The sequence below is a fragment of the Adiantum capillus-veneris genome, chromosome 11 (assembly GCF_014529385.1).
Source record: "Adiantum capillus-veneris isolate H3 chromosome 11, ASM1452938v2, whole genome shotgun sequence".
NCBI classification, from domain to species: Eukaryota; Viridiplantae; Streptophyta; class Polypodiopsida; order Polypodiales; family Pteridaceae; genus Adiantum; species Adiantum capillus-veneris.
The window spans coordinates 141,589,067-141,597,637 of NC_140941.1; positions in this window are offsets into that span (position 1 = coordinate 141,589,067).

Below are 8,571 nucleotides of genomic sequence, written 5' to 3' on the forward strand. Positions count from 1 at the left end.
GCGTATATGATTTTTGTCAAAGAGTCTCCAAAAGATCCTAATGTTTCATCAAAAGTGAATGTGTAACACATAGCCTATTTCCGTGGAGAAGATAACCATTCTGCAAGGTGAATGGTTCCTCTTTCTTCCCCAAAGCAAGGGCTGATATTATGTCTCTAAAATCAGGGTCAGTAGTATACTCATCTATCATAGAAGATAGGTCATTGTGAGTAGCAATAGACACTGCATTAACTTCTGGTTGTCATGAAAGTGTATCAGCCACTTGATTATGCTTACCAACAATGTGAGCAATATGAAAATTAAATTGCGAAAGAAAATTTGCCCACCTCATTTGTTTGTCAGAGAGCTTGGTTTGCGTCATAAAATACTTGAGACTTTGGTGGTCGGTTCGCAGAATAAATGGAGTCCCCAACAGGTAGTGCTTCCAAGTGTCTAGGACATGTAGAACAGTTAAAAGCTCTTTCTCATAAATGCCCACGAATCTTCATCAGTATTGAGTTGTCGGCTCTCATATGCTATGGCATGCCCTTCTTGAAGCAAAACTGCTCCAAGGCAATCACCACAAGCATCACATTGGACCTCAAATGGTTTTGAGGGACCCGGAAGCATGAGGACTGGTTGGGAGGTAAGCTTCTCCTTGAGCTTATCAAAAGCATTTTGCTCTTTAGCAGTCCATACATACTTAACGTTGTTCTTAGTTAAGTCATGTAGTGGTCCTGCTATTTGAGAGAACTTTGCTATGAAACATCTATAGTATGCACACATACCGATAAAGCTTCTTAGCTCATGTAGATTCTTTGGGTTAGGCCATGCTTTTATTACCTCTGACTTTGATGGATCCATACGGTTACCATCTTGAGAGATAATATGACCTAGGTATTGAATCTCTTGAAGGAAAAATTCGCTTTTCTTTTGGTTGAGGAAAAGCTTATTCTCCCTCAATGCTTGAAAAATCAGCTGCTTATGTTCCTCCAAAGACTTGGAGTAGATGATGATATCATCAAAGAACACTCCAGTGAATTTGCAGTATGGTCTAAATTCTTTTCCATTAGACGATTGAATGTAGCTGGTGCATTACTCAAACCAAAAGGCATGACTAGATATTCATAAAGACCAAATGTTGTGCGAAACACGGTCTTTAAGATATCTGTATCCACTATCCTTATTTGATGATAGCCACTCTTAAGGTCAATCCTATTGAAGTAGGTAGAGCCTTGTAGCTTATCAAACAGATCTTCTACCCGAGGCACGGGAAATCTGTTTTTGATAGTGATATGGTTTAATGCTCGATAGTCCACACACATGTGTTATGTACCATCTTTCTTTTGCAATAAAAGGACTGGAGAACAAAAGGGAGAGGAACTAGGCCTCACCATCCCTTTGTCTACTAGCTCATGTACTTGCCTCATGATCTCCTCTTGTTGAGCTTGTGAGACTCGATAAGGAGGATTGTTAGGTGGTGAGCTTCCAAAAAGGAGATCAATGTGATGGTCACCATCCCCTCGTTTTGGAGGTAAGTCCATAGGGATATCATCGATGAACACATCTTGGAATCCTTTAGAAATTTAGACAAGTCTAACTCTTCTTGATTCCCTTCGTGACAAAGTTATGTACGAATCCCATACTCCTCCCTATGCGGGGCATAGAGGTATTCAACCTACTCTCCGAGGAGTAGAGACATACTTCTATTGGACTACCATAAAAGTGGACATACAAGAGTATGTTTCAAAATGTGTAGTATGCCAAAAGACCAAACATGATAGAGGGAAGTGACCTGGATTACTCCAGCCATTGCCTATCCCAAATTCACCATGGGAGAGTATATCCATGTTTTTCATCTTTGGATTACCCAAGTCTATCCATGGGAATACGAGAATATGGACAATAGTCGACGGGTTTAGCAAACAAGCACACTTTATTCCTGTCAAAAAGACTATAAAGGCACATCAAATGGCAACTCTCGTCATATCTCAGATTTTCAAGCACCATGGATTACCCACATCCATCGTGTCCGATAGAGATCCTAGAATGACCAGTAATTTCTAGAAAGGTCTCTTTGAAAATCTAGGAACAAGATTGAACTTCTCTTCGGTCTATCACCCACAAATGGGTGGCCAAAGTGAGATAGCCAATCTTACAATACTCGATCTACTAAAGACTTATGCTACAGAAGTAGATCAACGCTCACAGTGGAAAAAGTACTTACCACTTGTAGAGTATGCTTACAATAATACTATACATACTTCTACGGGAAAGGCACCTTTTGAGATCATTGAGGGAAGACCAAAAAGTCCCTTGCTACTTAAAGTACATGGGAAGATCTTCGTCGCCGATGAGTATAGCTGTGACCTACAAGAAACTTTTCAAAAGATTAAGGAGGCTATATCCATCTCTCAACAAAGGAAAAAAGTTGCTGCTGACAAGCACAGAAGGGCCTTAACATTCCAAGAAAATGATTGGGTCTTACTTAAGTTTCCTAAGGCTCGATTAAGACAAACGACGGAAAAAATCCTACGGGCCATCAAAAGTATTATGCTAAGCTAGCAAAGAGATACTATGGTCCTTTCCAAATCTTGAAGCCTATCAATGAGACGGCTTACCAAATCAAATTGCCCAACCATTGGCTCATACACAATGCTTTTCATGTGAGCCTACTTAAGCCCTACAAAGGAGAGCCACCAAGGGAACCAATTATTGAAGATCCATTCGAAGTTGAAGACCAAGAAGAGGTGCTACAACCCGAAGCTATCCTTCAGCATGAAGACAAGGTACTAAGACATGGTAAGATTATCCAACAGTATCTTATTAAATACAAAAATTATCCTTTTGAAGATACTAGATGGAATCAAGGAATACAGCTACATTAGAGTAAGTAGATGTACAAATTTCCTTTAAATGACTCATGTTTTTATCTTATAAGACTAATTCTCTTTTTATTGTGCAAAAATTTAAATAGTATGCATGCTTAGAATCATGTTTGTGATGACGGCAACTCTCAAACACCAAGTAGAATTTGTCACTCTACTTTGGGAGAATGAAATGGACTAAAGAGCAGACATGCTTGCGGCATCTATGTCTCCCAAAGCACCAAATGGATTAGTCATCCATCTTGGAAAGATGTCATAGGGTAAAAAGGGATCCTCTACCCACTAAGTAATATTGACTAATGACTACGACTTTATCTCTTCTACCTCATAGTCGAGGACGACTATGATTTCAAGAGAGAGGTAATGCCATAAAATCTAATATCTAACCAACCCAAATGATTTTCTCATATTAAACTGATCACTTAATGTGGGAGAATAAACAGGAACAAGGGTTAAGATATAGATGTGCTTATAGATCTATTTCAGAATGGGGCCAATGGTAAAGGGGTCCAAATGAGAAAGAGTCTATCAAAGAGCAAGGTTAACCAATGGAGCAAAATACCTTAGGGTTGTCTTCATGAAAGCCTCCAAAGGTAAGTGTTAAAAGCCTTAAGACATAGTCTTTAAAATTTTACTCTTTAGTCTCACTAAGGTCCAAGCAGGCAAGGGGGTAGCTTGCTTAAGCTAGGGTTGTGCTTAAGCAGGGGGCCTGCCTGCTTACCAAGTTCAAAGTACTTGCTACTAATGAGGGGGCGAGCCCTACAAAGGAGGGAGGTGGATAGTATGTGAGCACCTCACCAATGACCCATAATCTCATGGGAGGAAAGGGGCCACATGTCAAGTGTAGAGACACAGTGCTCAAGCAAGTAGGGGATGTGCTTAAGCAAGGGGGGTGCTAGCTTAGCCTCACAAGGGGAAAGAAGGAAGCTTGTCAAGAGGCTACACACCTTGCCCCAAAGGGAGCCAAGCTCTCATTGGCTAGAGGGCTACATGGCCCAATGAGCTTCAAAGGAAGCCTAGGAAAGGGGGTCGACCTAGCTAGCTCTCTCTCTCTCTCTCTCTCTCTCTCTCTCTCTCTCTCTCTCTCTCTCATTTAAGCATCCCATGAGCTCTCTCACTCTCATTCTTTCCTTCACACACTCTTGTGAATCAAGGATTCCATCTCCTTCTCCGAGCTTGAGAAGTTGAGTGCCTACTACCATAAGCTCTTGGCTATGGATGCAAATCCACACAAGAGAATGCTTATGCTTGCTTATCAATCTCTCTAATCTCCATTAACACTATGCTAAGCCATGCTACAAGAGCTATGAGTGATTATGTGCAAGGGGTTATTGCTTTCTCGTAGAGCTACTTCTACTTCTCTCTTCTTCCTCACTCCCTGCCAGCTCTCCTCACCTTTCATGGTGTTTGAGGTCTTGGGATTGATCAAGGCTAGGTATTTTCCAAGTTCATGCTAATCATGTTTATTGTTGTTATACTTGGTGAGTGAAGCTTACCATCTGTAATAGGCACGGATGCCTATTACGAGACTATGCTCACCAAGATGCAGACAAGGAAAGTCAATACAGGAGAGAGAAAGAATAAGAATACATCAGATTCCATGGCCTTTGATTTATGAGAAAGCCCGATGATGCGTACAAAGGAAACCCTTCCTTATATAGAAATAATGAGCACCCTTTCATATCCCCATAACCCTTCCAGATTATGCCTCTTGAGATCCCCTCCTTCTAAGGGCTTATTCCCACATGAAGGTACACGAAGACATGCCAGACACTCCCAATGTGATTAATGCGGTCATGTGCAGCTATGTGCGGTCCGGGCACATACACTTGGCACGCACGGTGGATTGCGCGAACCCTCAAATGATCCCTTGATTGGTTTTTTGTGAAATTTGAGAAGTGTGATCCAAGTATGATCATCGAGGCCGCACACTGGCACTTTGGCTCTTTGCTCCTAGACTGATCATCTCCATCTACGCTGCAACCCGAACTCGGAGCCAATTTTTGTTCTCGAACCCGCAAACTTGCTACCCATATTGCCACATCAATGCACAGATTGCCGTCAACATACTCATCCACCTAAAAATTAGCGTGTTTTGATGGTAGCAAAGCCATTGTATGGGATTCGCCACTTAAATTCAAAGTCAAATTAAAATGGATAGTACTATTTTGGAAGCAAAATAATAAGCTTTGCAGCAAGGTCGGCTTTTTTGGAGGAGGTTGGTGGACAGAGATATAGTGAAAGCAAGAGAGAGAGAAAGAGCAAGTGGTAGAGTGGGCCAGCCGCAGAAAGAGAGAGACCCTGGCTCCTCTACATCAGTTGTCGCATCTCAGACTACTTCACCTTCAGGCGTCAGACCTTGAGTTGCTTCTTGCTTCCCCACCTCAGGTTGATTGGCTTGTCTTGGGCGCATGTGTGAATCGATCCTCTGCCTCATCCGGTTCTCTGTTCCTTACTTGGTTTCTCTCTACAGTATTGATGTTTCTCCCTGCTCCTGCATTCACACTCTCGTTTCTCTGCATACAATACTCTCCTTCATTTGAATCTTGCCTTGTTGCCCTTGAAGAACCCTGCAGAACTCACACATTCCAGCTTCTGCGCCCCACCATTAGAACAAGCAAACCCTCGCTCAAAATCTTCTCTACTTGTTTCATCTAACCCTCAACCGGCCATCCTCTACTACTGCTTCTTGGATTATTGTCCTGCTGCTTGGTTGCACTTCGAGATGCCTCAAATCTATCCCTTTAGTCTGCATGGAAACCTCATGTTCTCATTATCTGCTTCCTCCTACTTGGAAACACGAAATAGTGCTCCTTCATCATTGTTTGCCTACAGTCAGTCTCGGTGCTTCCCATGCTCCCTCGATTTCCTCTTCCAACTTCTATTCCTTCTTTTGCAATCCCTTCAATAGCTTGTATTTCATATTACCTTTGTCTTTGAGCTCTTGAATAAATCCCTCAATGTCCTTCTCTTTGTCTGCAAGATGCTCCATCTGGGTTTCTACATGCTTTAGCTTGTCAGCCACCACCTCTGCATACTTCTCATTCTCCTTCTTGATTTGATCTTCCTTGGATTTCATTTCTTGTTTTACCTCAGTCTCATCAAAGTAATGGTTTGAGCGACCTTGTTCTTGAGTACTCTATTTTCCTACCTGAGAACCTCGGATTGGAACCTTGGGTTATCCTGTAGGATGGAGATGACTCCACAAGTAATATTTGGAGGCTTTCCATGTCATTCTGAATGCCGTATGCTAAACCAAGAGCATTTGTGTCCTCAATGTTCTTGGGCACTGCATCTTCTTCTTGAGTTTCTGTGAATGCTACATGCGGAGCCAACCTTCTCTTGTAAGACACAGCTTCCATTCTCAGCTTGTCCATGTACTACCAGCATGACACTATTGAATCAACTAGCTTGTCCTGAGAGGCCTTCAAGTCAGACAACTCAACCACTCTCTCCTTCACAGACCCCGAGAGAGAGAGAGAGAGAGAGAGAGAGAGAGAGAGAGAGAGAGAGATTTCTTTGCCAATCTTGGGCACTTGAGAGAGTGTGAGAGGAGAAATAGCCTCAAAAATGCAACAAGCCCTCTCTTTTATAGATATGAAAGTGTGTAACTAGACTTGAATTAGAATGCTTCACACTTGACAAATGAGGTGAGAATACCTCCTAATGCAACTCAAGCATGTTCTAACACTTGTCCCTCTTGCCTTGCATGCTAGAACTAACACCCCCCCCCCCCCCCCCTCCCTCCTTTTGGGACTCATCTTGGCAAGTGGAGATACCACACACACTCACACATACTTGTTTAAGTTCACACAAAGCAAGCATGTGCTATCTTCGACATGTGGCCTAGACAAGCCTAGTAAACAAAGACTAGAGTCAACTTCCTAAATGAGGAAGGATGATCTAAACTTACTCTTGAGCTTTTCCCTTTCATTTAGTAAAAACCATAAGCTTGCCTTTTAATTAATTAAGTCGGATGCAAGACCTTTGCACAAACCTTGGAGGCTTATGAAGATGGCGTGAGGCTGCAGCTACCTACCTACTAAATTAGGATAAACTTTGGCAAAAATAAAACTCACCCTTTGGGCTTAAAATTTTTTATCTTTTATGCAAAACCTTATCACAATGCTTTGAAGGTGCCACCAAGCTGCTCCCAAAACCTACTAAATTTAAACATTTTGTGGCAAATGAGAATTTCACCATAAGCTTTCCAAGACTTCATACTTGGAGTCTAAAGAGTTATTCTAATGACTTGCGCTTCTCACAATCACTTTCTATATTATTTAAACTCTTATAATTGCTTTGGATCATCTCCTTTTTTCGGTACCTTTGACCAAAGCTGCCCGTGATACAATTATCCTTCCTTGACATGTACACCTATGACTGAGATAACTAGTTAGCAATTACCCTTGCTCTTTTATGAACTTTCCTCTTTTGGTCCGAAGACTTGACTGTTTGGTCCATGACAATTAATCCATTTCACTTGTTCTCTTTTGGTTTTTCCTAAACTTAAGTGGCCAATTTAAGTTGGAAAATACTTTTAGAAGAATAGACATTAATATTCATAACAAAAATACTACCAACAAATTGCAGACCATTTTGTTCAAATAGAACATATCTTGAGATTAATATAGAAGATTTTATGAAGCACATTATTGTGATGTTAAAGTTATCTCGAATGTTCAAGATAAAACCGTGGTAATTTTTTGTAAAGAACCAAAATAACATTATCACTTCAAGGCAGACAACTCGCCTAATAGTTATGTGCTCATTTGAAATGTTTGCAGCCCAAAAACTACCTTTGAAGAGCTAAGAAAGAAATCAAAGCACAAGTAAAATTTCTCATATTATAAAATTTTTGCCAAAATACTACAAAAGTATATATATAGTGCATAGGCTAAGTGAGTGCTATCTAGGAGTATGTCGAAGAGTTGATCAACAAAGTGTCTCTCCAAAATATATGAAGAATAGAAGCCGTGCCCTACCGCATAGTCCAATGTTTTACATAGGCATGCCATTGAGGAATAAGGTAACAAACATTAATTTGTAGACCGTCTAATGATACCATTTGCAATTCGAGATATTGTTAAAAAGACTAGAGGGAATTCTTTGAATCAATTGATTGCTTCACGAATAGAGCATGACAAGCAACTTAAGCTATCCAATTGAATCCCTTTACAAAGTTATGACTTTGTCACAAAAGTATGAGATTTTTTAGGTTGCCAATCACTTCTCATATGGTTTCCTATTTAAGATATCACAATGTTTGAGGCTAAGGTACGTTAACAATTTGGATAACTTTAAGACCTTTGATGGAAAGCTTCTAATGAGAATATTACTAATCATTGTAAACACCCAAGTAAGCTTGCTATACCAAGAAAAGGGCAACTTCAATATGCTTAGTATTCTTCCAATAAAGAACTTGACATGTAAATGGTCAAGCTCAAGGTCCTTGTAGACTTCAACATTTGATGGGATTCTCTCAGCTAGTTGCTTTTAAAAAGGCCAAAGTACTAGGATGTTTTTGAGGAGTCCAGGTTGGGGCAACAATCTTGCATTGAGCTAGTTTATTGCAACTTCCAAATTAAGGATGCTTATGTACTTGTAGATGGATGCAAAAATAGGCCCTATTAGATGGTTTTGTATGAATTTGTGGCTACTGTGTAGCTTTTACTTTCTAATCGTAGACGATCTTTGACCTTCG